Genomic DNA, 19,202 nt, shown 5'->3' on the forward strand with positions numbered 1-19,202 from the left:
GGAAGACTGGCCCTGCGTTAACATGCATTATCATTCTTCCTCCTTTTGCTTGAGGAAGATTGTCCCTGAGCTAAACATATGTGCCAATCTTCCTCTATTTTGTATGTGGGACACCGCCACAGCATGGCTTGATGAATTGTGTTTAGGTCCATGTCCAGGATCCAAACATGCAAACCCCAGGCCACCGAAACGGAGCACATGAACTTAACCACTATGCCACCGGGCTGGCCCCTCTATTCCCTTAAATTTAAAAAAAGCTAGCAAGATTCACTCTGCTGTGATGTCTTCTGCCCCACCCAGCCAATGTTTGCAAAACTCACTCGTCTAGGTACCAAATTCCTTAGTTTTTTCCATAATTCTGCATTCATAACCTGTATCATCATTTATCTCATATTTTCTTTAAATAGAATAACATTCTTAAGATGTTTAAATGAAAATTTAAATTTAAATTCCTTTTCCTAACAGTACTACGATGAATGGAAGACATACACTTTCTGTACACCACTTTCTGCACACAGACATAATCCTAAAATGCACCATTTACCCCATCTTCAAAGCCAGTGCTTCAGCCACTACTTGGAAGCAGCCCCTGGAAGTGTTCCCATTTCCTTCAGGTGAATCTCTAGGCCCCAGCCACCTCCCAATCTTGGCAGAGCCACAGCATGTCCCAGAGCTGTGGAGAGGAATGGAGAGCTGCCATTCTCTTGCAGGATACCTGTGCATTATGACAGGAGCAAACCACCAACATGACACGTGCGCACAAGGTGTGGCACATTCATGCTCACCCACAGGACTCAGCTCAACCCAGGCTATGGTCCTATCAGAGCCCTATGCACGTCTCTTTCTAATCCTTCCCAAACGCTTCTAGCTGTCTGTGGTCAAGTCTGTCTCCAAAGGCAGGCAGCTAGCTCTTTCAGGGCAAGGACTGTGCCTTCCTCTCAGTGGCCCCAACACTGAAGCACAGAGTCAGACACACAGTGGGTGTGGCAGCCCTTCAGAATGAGTCCAGGACAAGCTCGTGGCACAGGCCTCTTCCCAGAACGGGACGAGACACTGCTCAACGAGAGGGAATGACCTTGTCACATTCTCTTGCAGGCAGCAGGCAGGGGACCCCTCAAGCTCAACAGGTTACCTTTCTACTTAGGTACATATTCCCACAGAATATACAAAGAAGAAAGTCTCCTAAAGTTCTCAACCACAAAACTAACCTACTCAGCCCAACGACAAAATCAAAAACTTTCTTTAAAATTTGAATTAACAGAATAATTCAAATTAATACTAACGCTAGTATACAAGGAAAAACTCCATGATCTGTCAGAATTCACACTACGGGTTTCCAATCCTGTCAAAGCATTCCAAGTCGTGGCCTAAGCAAACCTGCAGCATCTGAACACAAAACTCTACTATCTTTCAAAAAAATTAGCCTTACTGTCATATTATTAAAACTCTCAAAACAAAAACTGAAATTAAAAATATAAGCCTTATACATGACATAAGTACAAAAATACCTTCCAAATAATATTCAAGTATGCCTTATTAAAAGCAGGCATTCAACTGCACAAATTCAATGAATGTAACATTTACAAACAAAGTAAAAGGCTGGGCGGCGCTGGCCCGGGGCCCTAGAAGAGCCGCACCAGCACCCGCACGGCCAACAGAGCGCTCTCCACCCGCCGCCCCCCGCTGCTCTGTGAGCACAGCCCACACCGCACACCCCAGACCTAAGGCGCCATCTGTTCACGTTTCACTTGCCATCTCACCATTTTCTTTAGTTCTTGTTACTGCTATCAACCAACATAAGCTAGCTTGTTTCTCCCCTTACTACTTCAAAGCAACAAATGAAAGAAAAAAACCAAGAACAGAGACAGTAATGGAGAGAAGGCAGCTATAAAATGGGGCCGGTGTAAACAAGAATCTCTTAAAACTGCTTATTTAAAAACAATTATACACACACACACACATCATGCATTTATACCCATACACACACACCTTGCATTCTTCTATCCTTGAAAAACCATGTGTATCTTTTAAGGCACTGCACATCTCCTGAGCAAGGTTAGGTACAAACTGAAATAGAGGGAGCAGGTGACATATTCACAGTCATATGGACAGAGCAGAGCCAAACTGCCGAGTGCAGTCCTCCCGGCCCCCAGTGCCGGCTGCTTCTACCACACTGCACTTGGCGGGGACTCCTGCCGTGTGAAGCAGGGGCATGTCTTCATAGCTGGACTGGGGACGGGCATTCTTTTCTCTTGAATTTCTCAGAGAGGCCTGATCACTGCAGTGTGGAGCATCTGACCGCAAGATTTATAAACACTTACATGTTTGTAAAATGTGTCATATTTCCCCGCATGTTACAGGGGAAGTAAATGGCTGATGATACAGTGGGACAACTCTGACTTTATCCCTAACCTCCCCCTTTACCTCAGTGCCCAAATCTTGTATCATGTCATTATCTCAGACCCTCACTGAGAGCCTAACTGAGCACTGAGTCAGCTCATCTTATCTCACTAACTGAGCTATCCTGAGACTTCCAGAAGCCAGCTTCTATCTAAAGAACATGCCATAAATTATTTTTAGTCATTTAAAATTCAAACACCTAAGAAATTCACCCAAAATTCATGTTGTTACATATCCCTTTTCAGACAAACTTATGAACATTGTGGGGTCAGGAACAGGTCTCAGTATGTGTCAAACCCATTTTTTAGCTCCATGAATCACTTCGTTTTCTTGCATTATTGGTTCGACATAATTTACCTCATTCACTGATTAACTGTAAGATACGGCCATTTTATTATGCTAACAGAATCACAAACTATCCTAACTTGTGCTTTTTCTTCCAAGGAAAATCAGCAGGGGTTCTAAAAAAAGACGCTAGTGAATGGCCAAGGACCTAACGGTGCTGTGTCCGTCTCAGGAAGCTCTACTTTTGGGACAGGTAGAACCAACGAAGGTATCCAAAATGATCAGTTATGTCTTTTCATAGAAATTCAGGAATAGACAAAAACTGAGCAAGTTAATCACTTAATCTTCTTCCTGGAATTCCTTTCTATCTTAGAAATAAGAAGTTATCAGAAAGGAAAAGTTAAACTATTTGAACCACTCCAGAATATAATGAAATTCTGCCCCAAAAGAAGTCTCAGAAAGGGGCCGGCCCGGTGGCGCAGCGGTTAAGTTCGCACGTTCCACTTCTCGGCGGCCCGGGGTTCGCTGGTTCAGATCCCGGGTGCGGACATGGCACTGCTTGGCAGCCATGCTGTGGTAGGCGTCCCACATATAAACTAGAGGAAGATGGGCACGGATGTTAGCTCAGAGCCAGGCTTCCTCAGCAAAAAGAGGAGGACTGGCAGTAGTTAGCTGAGGGCTAATCTTCCTCCAAAAAAAAAAGAAGTCTCAGAAAATTCCAAAGCATGTCTCAAATTCTACAGCATACAATCAACTACCTTAAAACCTACCCAACACTTACAGCAGAAGAGCTGAACTGCATTAAGCAGCAGAAATAAATCAAATTAATCAGAAAGTAAGCCACGGTTCTAGTCACAGAAGTGGAAGCTGACTTACACAAGGTCCTCACTATTAGTCATATTCTGAATGTCTTCTCGAGATCCAAATGCCAGACTAAGGAAAAATCAAGTCCATGGGCCTGAAACGCAGAGCCCTGAAATGATGGGGGACAGAGTATTAATGGACCCCTAGAGGTTCAGGTTTGACCCCAGTCTACAACCTCACTTCATTTTAGCCTTTCATCTAAAACCTCTTTCCAAACACATCTCGGCAACACACCCCTGTGGGAAGCAAATGTAGAGAGGCCCCACAACCCAAAAGACGCAAGCGCTGTCCTTTTCTGTGGGGTGTGTTCCAATAGGCGGCAGGTGGAGGTAGGAGAACCCCAGGGCTGGGGAAGCCATGCCTGTAAGCAGGGCTCACTACACGGAATTCATACCCTAGTTTTCCCCAGGACCATCCAGGCCCAGACCCAAATGGACGCCAGCACCAAGGCTTTGGGCAGAGTGACGGCAGTGGGGAGTACATCTGTGAGGTGAGGAGGAAGTGACCCAGAGCAGAGGGGGCACAGCATGGGTATGGGGCACACAGGTGCACACTGCAATCCTGACTTTAACAAATCACCTTGTTCTTAATGACACCCTGGGAAACCTCTGTATACTTTCCTCAGATCCCAACTGAAGGCCTAGCAATACAAGATGTGGTGAAAAGACGGGCACAGTGTGCTAGGAGAAAACAGCATGTCTTGGCACACAAAGATCTGTGACATGCTGACTGGGAAAAGCAGATAACTAAACAATACAGATGGTTCCCATTCACATTTTAACAATTACGTTTTAACATATGCACACACCTATTTTCATACATCCAGGACAGGCACTGAGGGCTCTGTAAGAGGATACAACAAATCCACCAGCATGGTGCTCTGCCAAGGGGGCAGATACCTGTGGATCACCAATTTCTGCCATATACACCTCTCTGTTGCTCAGAACTCAGCACTTTTATAACTGCAGAAGGGAATTTTTCCATTTTGTAAAAAAAACTAAACAAACACTTAAGACTCGGAGACAGAACATAAGAATAAGACTGAGAGTAGCAGGCTAGAAGGACCACTTCTACCACAACAACTGAGCCTTCATGGAGAAGAGGTGGGCCATCAGGACCTAACCCACACCTGGCAGTCTAGAAGTGGTTAGTTCTTCCAGTTAAATTCAACTGATCAATATTTAAAATGAGAAAGTTTTATTTTAAGTCCCAATCCCAGTCATTTTCCTTTTTACTGATGAATGCTTGCTTATGATCCTGTAAAACTCAAATGCTTTCTTGTGATTATCATTCCCAAACTCTTTCTAAAACTTAGTACTACACATGCACTCGTAAACTCCTAATTTCTCTGAACTGTCAGGACAATCTAAATTCTAGCTTCATCTTCCCAGATATCTTCACATTTTACTTAATTTAATACCACCCAGAAACTGAGTAAGTATGCTTTACTTTACATCAACCATCATAATGACTGATGAAAACGTAAACTACTGTGGGGTCTAATCCTGGTTTCTATAGCAAGTTCAAGTGGTCCATCACCCATCTAAGACTTATGGCCAAGACCAGGGCTGAACAAAGTGCTGATTCTGTAAATAAAGTTTTATTGGAACAGTCACACTCATTCCTTTACCAATTATCCATGGCTATTTTCATGGTTCAACGGCACAGCTGGGTACTTTCGACAGAGACATATAGCCCCGCAAAGTACAAAATATTTACCATCTGGCCCTCTATGTAAAAGTCTGCCGACTCCTAGCCTATGTCAGAATCCAAGGTTTGACTCACGCTAGATAAGTGGGTAAGGTGCTGCTTTTAAGGGTGTTTAAGGGTTTTTATTTTAAAAGTTAATTATCTGCAAAGGCAAATCTATAGGGACAGAAAGTAGACTAATGGTTGCCTGGGGCTGGGGGTAGAAACATGAATTAATTGTAAACGGGTGGAGGGATCTTACAGGGGTAACAAAAATGTTCTAAAACTGGATTATGGTGTTGATTTCACAACTTAGCAAACTTACTAAAAAAAAGTCACTAAATTATACAGTTAAAATGAGTCCACTTATCCTATGAAAATTATACCTCAATAAATTTTTTGAAAAGTTAACTATCTGTATAATTGTGCTTTTGTCACTTAAGACCTAAAACTTGGGGCATAATTTGCAATAAATCCCTACAAATTCCTCTTAAACATGTGTTCAAAACTTTAAAAATTTATGTGGCCCACCCAGTGGCACAGCAGTTAATTTCACATGTTCCGCTTCAGTGGCCCAGGGATCGCTGGTTCAGATCCCGGGTGCAGACATGGCACCACTTGTCAAGCCATGCTGTGGCAGGTATCCCACATATAAAGTAGAGGAAGTTGGACACGGGTGTTAGCTCAAGGCCAGTTTTCCTCAGCAAAAAGAGGAGGATTGGTGGCAGATGTTAGCTCAGGGCTAATCTTTCTCAAAAAAAAAAAAAACTTTAAAAAGCTTTAATCTCTGATAGCAAAGAGCTCCTTTGTGGCTGGAGGGACAAGCATCACAGACAGGTGCATCTGAACTGTAAACTGTGAGTGCAGGTAGGTCGGCATGGTGCTCTGCCCACCCACTTCTTGAACGTCAGGAGGAAACCCCAAATTCTCTACCCTCCACCCACGCAATAAGTACTCGATGGCTAGGATGTCCACATTCTGGCCCTGGTTTAACCAAATCATGCCACTCTCTCAGTAACCACAGAGTGTTCAAAAGCAAAGACGAGGCCCTTAGCTCTTCTGAGTCAAGAACACTTTGAGAATGTTGTTTTAATCAGGGGTCCTACACCCTCTACTTTTCCATCCTTATTTCCAAGTTGCCTTCTTTTCTGTGCAATCACACAGTCTCACATGTGAGGAGAAACACATCACATCTTAAGCACACTTTAAATATTTTCTACTAGGTTAGTAGTTAAAAAATATTGCTTTATCATCGAATTTTGCTTTGGTTTGCTAACATCCATGTTCCATACCCAGGAAATAAGACAATTATCATTCAAGGTAAATACTCCACGTTTATGTCAAACAACTTTCAACTTAAAACTGAAGCAGGAATCCCTCAGAAAGCACCTATTTCCATATTAAAGTTCCCTCAAAAATTCTAAAAGGAATTTATAGCTTAGTTAAAGTAGTAATCAGCACAATAAAAGTTCTCTCCTGGGCCGGCCCAGTGGCACAGCGGTTAAGTGCGCACATTCTGCTTTGGTGGCCTGGGGTTCGCCGGTTCGCATCCCAGGAGTGGACACGGCACCGCTTGGCAAGCCATGCTGTGGTAGGCGTCCCACATATAAAGTAGGAAGATGGGCACGGATGTGAGCTCAGGGCCAGTCTTTCTCAGAAAAAAGAGGAGGACTGGCAGGAGTTAGCTCAGGGCTAACCTTCCTCAAAAAAAAAAAAAAATTTTTTTTAATGTAAAAAAAAAAAGTTCTCTCCCTTTACAGAAAGACACTATTACAAGCTAACCTGCCTTTCGGATGACCAGGAACTGCCTACTAAGGTGCCACACCTAGGACCATGTGTAAATAATCAGCTGACTCGCACCAGTACTGGGAACTTCAAAAAGGATGCTAACAGAAAGGAGGCAGGAGAGATATTATTTAAATAAAAGCACAAAGCATCTTTTCACGAACAAGAACATAAATGGGAAAACACAAGAGCAGCACAACGTAGTGAAAGGATGCTCATTCGGCACTATATTTTGCACTGGAGATGCAGCTGCCAGCAAAACAAACTTGTTCCCTGACCATATGGTATTTACCTATGAAAAAGAAAGAGAAAAGAAGAAGGAGAATAATTATAGAACATGTGACTGGAGATAGCACAGCTGAGTGACCAGAGGTGGGACTCTGGAGCCAGCCTGCCCGAGTCTAACGCAGGCATTGCCACTCATGACCTGTGTGAACTTGGGCACATGGCCCAGACTCTGCCTCAATTTACTCATTTCTACAACGGGAAAACAAACAGTAGACCTACACCTCACGGGTTGCCAACATTAAGTGAGTGAATCTTATAAAGCACACAGAACCGCAGCTGGCAAGCATACCTGTCTTATAACTGTGTCTTCAATAATAAATATACACAATGTACTCGCTAAACTCACATGTGGAAGGTGCTTCATGCAGGGCCTGCAGGCAGACCACCACAGCAGATACGAACAGACTCTGCTCTGAGCATGAGAGATGCACAGAGCTGCTCGCAGGCACCGGAAGTGGAAACCCCTGAGCTCCAGGGGCCAGAGATCACGACTTCTGCAGCCCGCCTGCCGACAGATGAGGACAGGAGCAGAGGAAGAGAATTGCTGTGAGGCGACATCTAGTTCGGAAGCGAGGGCCCAGCCCATCAGTCTAAGAACCCTGACTTGCAGGTTCTAAACCCTATACACTGATTCAACAGGTAAAGGAGCCTAAGAAACAGCAAGTTCTTAGAACCACCATTCTCTACCTAGATAAGGGACTAAGTCTTCAATAAACACTCCTCTTACATTATATGCCAATTTTCTTCCTCACAAATTACAAATCTGAGCTGCTTAAGCCCGGCCTCTGTAGAAAAAGGCTCTGGGCAAGCCTCTTCAGCAGTGACCAGTGTCAAAGGTTCCTTGAAACTTGTTCCACATGAAGTGCTGTGACGTGGCTCAAAGCCATCACAGCCATATGCATCTACTCAGTAAGAAAAGAGTCATGAAGTACCCACACAGGCGACAACACAGATGAATCTCAAAACAACACGCCAGGTGGGGCCAGCCCTGTGGCCAAGTGGTTAAGTTTGCCCACTCCACTTCAGCAGCCCTGGGTTTCACCAGTTCGGATCCTGGGCACGGACCTAGCACTGCTCGTCAAGCCATGCTGAGGCGGTGTCCCACATAGCACAACCAGAAGGACCTACAACTAGAATACACAACTGTGTACTGGGAGGCTTTGGGGAGAAGAAGAAAAAGGAAAAAAAAAACAAAAAACAAAGAAGATTGGCAACAGATGTTAGCTCAGGTGCCAATCTTTAAAAAAAAAAAAAATTAAAAAACAACACACCAGGGTAAGACATCACCAAAAATAGCAGAACAGGGAACTCCACAACTCCATCCTCCCAAAAAAAGCAACAGACAAGCTGGTAAAAACATCAGAATCAACTCCTTCAGAACTATGAAATCTCATTGAAAGCTTACACATCAGAGAACACTTGATGAAGAAGGCATTGAGTTTCCATAGGAGAGCGCCACGGTAGTTTAATGCCCCCGCTTACACTCCACCCCCTTGAACACCACAGCCCACCCCCACATGCAAGCTGCTGGCAGAGAGAGCACTCTGCACCCTGCTCTCAAAGACTTGCAGCTGTAGGCTTCTGGCCTGTGTGGTGGGATGTAAAATGGTATAGCTGCTGTGGAAGTGTCTGGTGGTTCCTCACAAAGTTAAACATAGAACTGTGATATGACCCAGCAATTCCACTCCTAGGTATATACCCAAAATGTGTTAAAACAAAACACCTTGTAGACATAAGCTCACAGCAGCACTACTGACCACATGTCCATCAAGAGATGAATGGATAAACAAAGTGTGTATATCCATACAACGGAATATGTTTCAAACATAAAAAAGTACGAAATAAAAAGGAATGAAGTTCCACTACACAACACAGATGATCCCTGAAAATATTCTGCTAAGTTAAAGAAGATGCAAAGACCAATCTTGTTTGATTCCATTTATATGAAATGTCCAGAATAGGCAAATCCAGAGAACCAAAACAGATTAGTGGGTGGAGGGGCTCCAGGAGAGGGAGTCACAAGGAGTGAGTCTTTAATGGACATCGGGTTTCCTTTTAGGGTAATAAAAATGTTCTGGAACTAGACAGTGGTGATGGCTGCACAATAGTGTGAATGTACTAAAGGCCACAGAACTACACACTTTAAAATGGTTAAGATGGTGAATTTTTTATGAGTGAACTTTACCTCAACTGAAAAAAATCATGCTGTAGGAACAATGTGAGACTCAAAAGAGTATAATCATGTATGATATACTATTTACTGAAATTCTAAAATAGAAAAAACTAATCTATGACAAAAAGTAAATCGGTGGTTGCTTGGGGTGGGGCTGAGGGTGGGGGTTCAGGAACTTTTCAGAGTGATGGGAAATGTTTTGTATCAATCTTTGCTGTTGACTACAGGGGGTGATGCAACTGTCAATATTCATCTAACTGTAGATTTTAGAATAGGCACTTTTGTTCTCTAAAGTATACCTGTATAAATGTCACTGAAACAATCACAGGTATGTTAGTGATTATCATAAGAAACACAGAAATATGGAGCTGGATGGACCACAAAAAACGATACACAGCAGTTAAAATCAGATGAAGTTCAAGGTCAGAGGCTATGCCTAACAATGAGCTGCTCCCACAGAAAGATTCGGGCCAAAGCCTTAGAGATGCCCCTCCTGGGAATAAGAGCCATCAGCACAGTCAACCTTATGTTCTTAGAGTGACACCACTGCTGAGGGTGACCAAGGGAAGACAGTGATGCTAAAGGAAACAGTTTTTAAAGATTTTTTTTTTCCTTTTTCTCCCCAAAGCCCTCTGGTACATAGTTGTATAGTCTTAGTTGTGGGTCCTTCTAGTTGTGGCATGTGGGATGCCGCCTCAGCGTGGTTTGATGAGCAGTGCCATGTCCGCGCCCAGGATTCAAATTGACAAAACACTGGGCCGCCTGCAGCGGAGCGCGCAAACTTAACCACTCGGCCACAGGGCCAGCCCCTAAAGAAAACAGTTTTTAAGTCATTAAAAAAAATTATTTAATTTTTAAAGTTTAACCAAAATAAAATTCAATTTTTTTTCAAAACATATACTCCTGCTCTTGTATTACTTTAGCACACACATTTTACGTAATTTAGATATGTGGATGTCATTTCTTAGGAAGCATAACATCGTACATTAAAAAATTATTTTGCAGTGCTCTCATTTACTTGAGGTCCCACTAGAAGACTAAATATTACCCTGGCATGCTCAGACACCTTCCATCAATCATCTCCAGAGCTGCCGAACACAAAGAAACTGCTCCATTCAACAGCATTTCTTTAATCAAAACCCAAACCTGTCTTGCCTAAGGTAGCAAAACAATTTAAATCCCCAAAAAGGAAAATAAGCCTACAGTGTGTCTTCCAGATCCTAAAAATATCTCAAACCCACTCAATACCACTACTGCAGCGCCAGCCCTTACCCACTTTCACCAATTACTGCCTCCAGACACCTCCAGCCCAGCAGTGCATTACGGAGGATCTGTGAGATCAAAACCACAGGCATAAGATACTGAGAAATTACTTATTTTCAGACTCAACACTTGCAAGGAGGGTACAGTGCTGGCAGGGGCTCGAATCCCTAATGCCAGGTACCATATTGGTCATCACCATACAACTGCAATTTAAAAATGCCAGTGTCACTTAAGACCATTCTGGATTAATCAGTAAACACTAATTTTATTAAATTTCAACATGTACATATTGCTTTAATGCTCTGTGATAAAACCAAAGATGATCATCAAGCACATCTCCTGAAAACCACAGCCTAACAGTTCTCAGGAACAAAGCACTGGAGAAATTGTCTGAGTTGCCATTTGCTATGGAAAACCCAATTTTACTTGAACAAACGACTGACAAACCACAGTTACTCAAATAAACATCTGTCAGTATTTGTTGTCAATTATAAAATCTGAGCTTCCAGATTTTAAATTAAAATTTGGGGGCCAGCCTGGTGGCACAGTGGTAAAGTTTACACACTCAGCTTTGGAAGCCCAGGATTCACAGTTGTGGATCCCAGGCACAGACCTATACACTGCTCATCAAGCCATGCTGTGGCAGCATCCCACATACAAAACAGAGGAAGATGGGCACAGAAGTTAGCTCAGGGACAATCTTCCTCACAAAAAATAAATAAATAAACAAGTAAATAAATAAAATTAAAATTAAAATTTTGGAAAACTTCTATCCCAGCTTCCACTCTGACCAAGATGAAGTAAAATGTACTGGATTCACCATCCCCCTTAAACCTGGACAAAAAGTAGGAAACAATGGTTTTCAAGATACTGGACATCAAGCAGTGAGGAAAGCGATCCCTGAGAGAGAAACACCAGATCAAGAGAGCTCTACAAGTGCCATGGCCTCCTGCCTGGAGAGGTCTCCCTGACTTGAGAGGGTGAAGCTGGGATTCCAGACAGCCACAGCAGCTAGAGTCTGCAGAGACAGCTGCACAGGGAGAGAATTCCAAAGATCTGTAAAATTAGCCCTAGACTAAATGCTGCTCTGATCCCATCTAACAAAGCTTGAAAGAGCAAGCTGAAAGAATCAAATCACTTCAAAGTAGCTTAGTACATCCAAGAACAAAGCCCAAGGATATTTATAGTAATACAAAACTATCCAGCAACAAACAAGGTAAAATTAACAAACTCTGGCATGCAATCAAAAATTACCCGACATGCAAAGAAGCAGGAAAACCGTGAGCAACAATAAGGAGAAAAATCAACCAACCAACCAGAACTGACATAGACGAAACAATTAATAGACAAGGAAATAAAAGCATTCTATATATTCAAGAAGCTAAGGACTGACACAAGGAAGATCTAAAAAGGATCCAAAGCAAACTTGTTGAAACTAAAACTATAACGTATGAGTTAAAAAATTTTGAGACAAAAATGTCTGACATATTAGACATTACAGAGGAAAAGAGGAGTATTGGGGCCGGCCCCCAGCTGAGTGGTTAACTTTGTGTGCTTCACTTCAGCAGCCCAGGGTGTCACAGGTTCAGATCCTGGGTGTGGACCTAGCACCTCTCATCAAGCCATGCTGAGGCAGCATCCCACATGGCAGAACTAGAATAAAAGGACCTATAATGAGAATACACAACTATGTACTGGGGGGCTTTGGGGAAAAGAAGGGAAAAAAAAGAGACTGGCAAGAGATGTTAGCTCAGGGTCAATCTTTAAAAAAAGCAAAGAAATGAGCAGTGAGCTTGGAAACACAGCAATAGAAATTATCCAAAATAAGACATAAAGAAAAAAAGATGGAGAAAAAATGAAGAGGGCATCATTGTACTGTGTAACAATTTTAAGCAACCTCATATATATGTATGTGGAGTCTCTAAAAGAGAAAAGGGAAGGATAGAAAAAATATTTGGAGAAATAATGGCCAAAAACTTTCCAAATCTGATGAAAACTATAAACCCGCAGATCCATTTAGTCAACAAACCCCAAACATAAGAAGCACGAATAAAACCACACTAAACTATATCATAAATCAGATAGCTTAAACATCTTCAAAGCATTCAGAAAAAAAACACATTACATAGAGAGATACGAAGACAAACATGACAGCAGATTTTTCATTGGAAACAATGCCAGTCAGAGCTCAATGAAGCAACATGACTAAACTACTCCAAAAAACGGTCAGCCTGCAATTCTTGACCCAGCAAAAACATCTCTCAAAAACAAGGCAAGGGGCAGGCCCCGTGGCCGAGTAGTTAAGTTCATGTGCTCCGCTTTGGGGGCCCTGGGTTTCACGGATTCAGATCCTGGGTGCGGACATGGCATCACTCATCAAGCCAGGCTAAAGCGGCGTCCCACATGCCACAACTAGAAAGACCCACAACTGAAATACACAACTATGTACTGGGAGCCTTTAGGGAGAAAGAAAAAAAAAAGATTGGCAACAGATGTTAGCTCAGGTGCCAATCTTTAAAAAATAAAAACAAAATAATAAACACACTTGGAGACAGACAAAGGCTGAAAGAATTAATCACCGGCAGTCCTATAAGAAATACTAAAGTGAGTTCCTTAGAAAGGAGGAAAACAATAGGTTGAAATTTGGATCTACACAACTGAATAAAGAACACTAAAAGTGAAAACTACCCACTTTTTTGCAGTTTTGCCCCTAACATTTAGAACTGCTAACAATTTGTGGTCTAGCTAGAGTAAGCTTTACAACAGTTTACCTTGGGTAAAATGTTTTCTAAATTCTGAACTCCCTTAACTAGTTTTCACAAGAAAAGCTGTTTTAAATTCGGGAGCCTTGAATAACTATATTAATACAAATTCAGGGGTCATAAAAACTGCATTTTGAGAAAACTTTTAAATCATGAAGTGATATTTAAAGAGATTTTGCAGGCTGGGAACTAAATCCTATCAGGAAAAATGGTTCACAGAGGCATCACCCCATACTCCCCCAAGACTGGCAGTGAGAGCCTCTGTAAGACAGTAGAGATGAACTATATCGAATACTTTGATTTTTGCTTTCCATTTGACTAGCCTGAAAAAGAATCTTATTTTTTAAATTACAAAAACATAATCTTGGGGCCGGCCAGGTAGCATAGTGGTTAAGTTCACGCACTCTGCTTTGGTGGCATGGGGCTCACAGGTTTGGATCCTGGAAACAGACCGAGCATCACTCGTCAAGCCACACTGTGGCATATCACATAAAGTAGAGGAAAACTGGCACAGGTGTTAGATCAGCAACAATCTTCCAGAAGCAAAAAAAGAAAGATTAGCAAGCGATGTTAGCTCAGGGCCAATCTTCCTCACAAAACAAAAAAGACAAACACAACCTTGGGACTGGCCTGGTAGCACAGTGGTTGGGTTCACACATTCCGCTTCAGTGGCCCAGGGTTCATGGGTTCGGATTCTGGGCAGGGACTTGCACACTGCTCATCGAGCCATGCTGTGGCAGGATCCCACATTAAAGAAAATAGAGGGGGGCCAGCCTGGTGGCGCAGCAGTTAAGCGCACACATTCTGCTTCAGCGGCCCAGGGTTCGCCGGTTCAGATCCCAGGTGGGGACATGGCACTGCTTGGCACGCCATGCTGTGGTAGGCGTCCTACATATAAAGTAGAGGAAGATAGGCATGGATTTTAGCTCAGGGCCAGTCTTCCTCAGCAAAAAGAGGAGAATTGGCAGCAGTTAGCTCAGGGCTAATCTTCCTCAAAAAAAAAAAATAGAGGAAGATTGGCACAGATATTAGCTCAAGGCCAATCTTCCTCACCAAAAAAATAATAATAATAATAATAACCTTAAGAGAAACTCACAATCTATTTACAATCCTACCAATTCGAAAAGTTCCCTTTAGTTTTTGTTATAGTCTCTTCTTTAACCAAAAGACTTCTTAAGTATATATAATGTTATAAACCAATGTTACCTCAATAAAAAATAAAAATGAATTTAAAAAAGACTTAAATTTTTTAAAATACAATTAAGAATCTAATGTTGTGGCTGGCCCCGTGGCCGAGTGGTTAAGTTCGCATGCTCCACTGCAGGCAGCCCAGTGTTTCGTTGGTTCAAATCCTGGGTGCGGACATGGCACTGCTCATCAAACCACGCTGAGGCAGCATCCCACATGCCACAACTGCAAGGACCCACAACGAAGAATATACAACTATGTACCAGGGGGCTTTGGGGAGAAAAAGGAAAAAATGGAATCTCTAAAAGAAGAATCTAATGTTTATCCATCCAGATGCTACTAATCTTCTTGTGATTAGAAACACTTTCACAACCAAGTGAAACTCCTGTCATGGGCTGGTTATAGCCAATTCAAAAGTCAAGCTGGGGGGCCAGCCCCGTGGCCGAGCGGTTAAGTTCGCATGCACTGCTTTGGTGGCCCGGGGTTTCGCTGGTTCGAATCTTGGGCGCAGACATGGCACCACTCATCAGGCCATGCTGAGGCAGCATCTCACATGCCACAACTACAAGGACCCACAACTAAAAACACACAACTATGTACCGGGGGGCTTTGGGGAGAAAAAGGAAAAAAAATAAAATCTTAAAAAAAAAAGACAAGTTGGCCATAAAGTCAGACAGACAGACCAATGGAATAAAACAGAGAACCCAGAAATAAACTCTTGTATACATGGTCCAACAATTTTGGACAAGAGTGACAAGACCATTCAATGGGGAAAAGACACTTTTCAACAAATAGTATTGGGAAAGGTGGATATCTATAGGCAAAAGAATGAAGCTGGACCTTTACCTAACACCATATACAAAAATTAACTTAAAATGGATCAAACACCTAAACATAAGAGCTAAAACTACAAAACTCTTAGAAGAAAACATAGGAGAAAAACTTTATGACACTGTATTTCACTAATGCTTTCTTGGATTATGACATCAAAAGCACAAGCAACAAAAGAAATAACAGCTGGGGCCGGCCCCGTGGCCAAGTGGTTCAGTTTGCACGCTCCACTTTGGCAGCCCAGGGTTTCGCCAGTTTGGATCCTAGGCACAGACATGGCACCGCTCATCAGGCCATGCTGAGGCAGCGTCCCACATGCCACAACTAGAAGGACCCACAACTAAAAATACACAACTGTGTACCGGGGGGCTTTGGGGAGAAAAAGGAAAAATAAAATCTTAAAAAAAAAAAAAAGAAAGAACAGCTAAGGTGTGCTTCATCAAAATTAATAACTTTTGTGCATCAAAGCACACTACCAACAGAAAGAAAAGGAAACCCACAGAATGGGAGAAAGTATTTGTGAAATATTTATCTGATATGGGAATGATATCCAGAATACATAAAAAACTACAACTGAACAAAAAGATTCCAAACAACCTGATTTAAAAATGGGCAAAGGACTTGAACAGATGTTTCTCCAAAGAAGACATACAAGTGGCCAACAGACACAAGAAAAGATGCTCAACATCACTAATCATTAGGGAAATACAAATCAAAACAACAGTGAGACACCACTTCACATCCATAAGGATGGCTATTATCAACCGATCAATCAATCAACAACGAGTGTCAGCAGGAGTGTAAAACAGTAGTCGCTGTGGAAAACAGTATTGCAGTTCCTCAAACAATTAAACATAGAATTCTACCATTTCACCCAGCAATTCTACTGCTGGGTATATACACAAAAGTAGTAAAAGGAGGGACTCAAACATGCATTTGTACATCCACGTTCATAGCAGCAGTATTCACAACACCCAAAAGGTAAAAGCAACCTAAGTGTCCATCAAGGGAAGAATAGATAAATAAAATGTGGTGTAGCCACACAACAGAACATTATTCAGCCTTAAAGAGAAAGGAAATTCTGACCCATGCTACAACATGGATGAAGCTTAAAGACACCGTGCTAAGTGAGAAAAGCCAGACAGCAAAGGACAAACACTGTACAATTCCCATATATGAGGTAGCAGAGGAGTCAAATTCAGGGAGACAGAAAACAGAATGGTGGGTGCCAAGGGCAGGGGGAGGGGAGAAGTGGAGCTGGAGTTTAACGGAGACAGAGTTTCTGTTTGAGAAGACGAAGAAGTTTTAGAAAGGGATGGTGATAATGGTTGCACAACACTGTGCATGTAATGCCACACTTAAAAATAGCTACAATGGGGCCAGCCCCATGGCCGAGTGGTTAAGTTCACGCACTCCACTTCGGTGGCCCAGCGTTTCACCGGTACAGATCCCAGGCAGGGACATGGCACTGCTTACCGGGCCATGCTGAGGCAGCGTCCCACATGCCACAACTAGAAGGACCCACAACTAAATAAAAATATACAACTATGTTGCAGCTCTCCATAAGAACAGGTTAGCAAAGGCTAAGTATAACATTAAAGATAAAAGGAAGAAAAACACCAAGAATAAATATAATCTTGTCATTTTAACCACAAAGTCACAACACAAGAAGGAAGAAAAAAAATCTGACAATAACAACCTAGAAGGGGAAGAGGCAAGGGATAGAACAGCTTAATCTAAGGAAATAAGAGGCTATCAGAAAATGGACTGTCTTATCTATGAGATGTTTTATACAAACCACATGGTAACCACTAAACAAATAACAAGAATAAAAACACAAATTACAAATAAGAAAGCCAATATAGAAAACTACCTAGCTGAATTGGTAGTCCAAAAATCATGGGACAAGAAACAAAGAAAATGCAAGAGAACCGGAAAACAACGAATAAAACGGCAGCATTAGGCCCCCACATTTCAATAATCACTCTAAATGCAAATGGATTGAACTCTCCAATCAAAAGACACAGAGTGGCAGGATGGATTAAAAAACAAGACCCAACAATATGCTGCCTCCAAGAAACACACCTCAGCCCCACAGATAAACACAGACTCAGAGTGAAGGGATGGAAGACAATACTCCAAGCTAATAATGAACATAAGAAAGCAGGTGGCACCATACTTATATCAGACAAAGTAGACTTCAAAGCAAAAGAGATAAAGAGAGACAAAGAGGGGCAGTTTATAATGATAAAAGGGACACTCCAGCAAGAAGACATAAGACTTATAAATATATATGCACCCAACACAGGAGCACCAAAGTATGTAAAGCAACTATTAACAAAACTAAAAGGAGATGTCAACAACAATACAATAATAGTAGGGGACCTCAATGCCCCACTAACACCAATGGATAGATCATCCAGACAGAAAGTCAACAAGGAAATTGTAGAATTAAATGACAAACTAGACCAGATGGACTTTATAGATATATATAGAACACTCCATCCAAAAACACCAGGTTACACATTCTTCTCAAGTGCACATGGAACATTCTCAAGGATAGACCATATCTTGGGAAACAAAGCAAGCCTCAACAAATTCAAGAGGGTTGAAATAATATCAAGCATATTTTCCAACCATAATGCTATGAAACTAGAAATCAACTACAAGAATAAAGCTGGGAAAGGGACAAAAATGTGGAGATTAAACAACATGCCACTGAACAACCAATGGATCACTGAAGACACTAAAGAAGAAATTAAATATTATCTGGAGACAAATGAAAATGAAAACACGCAATACCAACTCATTTGGGACGCAGCAAAAGCAGTCATAAGAGGGAAATTCATTGTAATATAGGCTGACCTCAATAAACAAGAAAAATCTCAGATAAGCAATCTCAAATGACACCTAACAGAATTAGAAAAAGAAGAACAAACAAAGCCCAGAGTCAGCATAAGGAGGGAAATTAGAAAAATTAGAGCAGAAATAAATGAAATTGAAACAAAAAAGACAGTAGAAAAGATCAATGAAACAAAGAGTTGGTTCTTTGAGAAAATAAACAAAACTGACAAACCCTTAGCCAGGCTCACTACGAAAAAAAGAGAGAAGACTCAAATAAATAAAATTAGAAATGAAAGAGGAGAAATCACAACAGATACCACAGCAACACAAAAGATTATAAGAGAATACTATGAAAAACTACATGCCAACAAAGTGGACAACCTAGAAGAAACGGATAAATTCTTAGAATCTTACAACCTCCCAAAACTGAAGCAGGAAGAAACAAAGAATCTGAATAGACCAATCACAAGTAAACAAATTGAAACAGTAATCAAAAACCTCCCCAAAAATAAAAGTCCAGGATCAGATGTCTTCTCTGGAGAATTCTACCAAACATTCAAAGAAGACCTAATATCTATCCTTCTCAAACTATTCCAGAAAATTGAGGAAAATGGAGCACTTCCTAACACATTCTATGAAGCCAACATCACCCTGATGCCAAACCAGACAAGGACAACACAACGAAGGAAAACCAGAGGCCAATATCACTGATGAACATAAATGCAAAAATCCTCAACAAAATTCTGGCAAACCAAATACAGCAATACATTAAAAAGATCATACACCATGATCAAGTGGGATTTATACCAGGGACACAGGGATGGTTCAAC

General features: G+C 41.8%; 1 protein-coding gene across 22 annotated transcripts in view; it reads right to left on the reverse strand.

Moving 5' to 3' along the window:
* ANKRD11 (ankyrin repeat domain containing 11) overlaps positions 1 to 19,202 on the reverse strand; it is a 213,727-nt gene that overhangs the window by 158,750 nt on the left and 35,775 nt on the right. For 2 of the 22 annotated variants that reach the window (XM_070614001.1, XM_070614013.1), the window contains exon 1: positions 545 to 726. The exons of 17 other annotated variants lie outside the window; for them this stretch is intronic. The gene's annotated coding sequence lies outside the window, so the exon portion shown is untranslated. Of the gene's footprint in view, positions 1 to 544; positions 736 to 19,202 lie in introns of those variants that run through there. 3 more of the 22 variants (XM_070614004.1, XM_070614008.1, XM_070614015.1) reach the window with 3 other exon arrangements.

The sequence above is a fragment of the Equus przewalskii genome, chromosome 3 (assembly GCF_037783145.1).
Source record: "Equus przewalskii isolate Varuska chromosome 3, EquPr2, whole genome shotgun sequence".
Taxonomy (NCBI): Eukaryota; Metazoa; Chordata; class Mammalia; order Perissodactyla; family Equidae; genus Equus; species Equus przewalskii.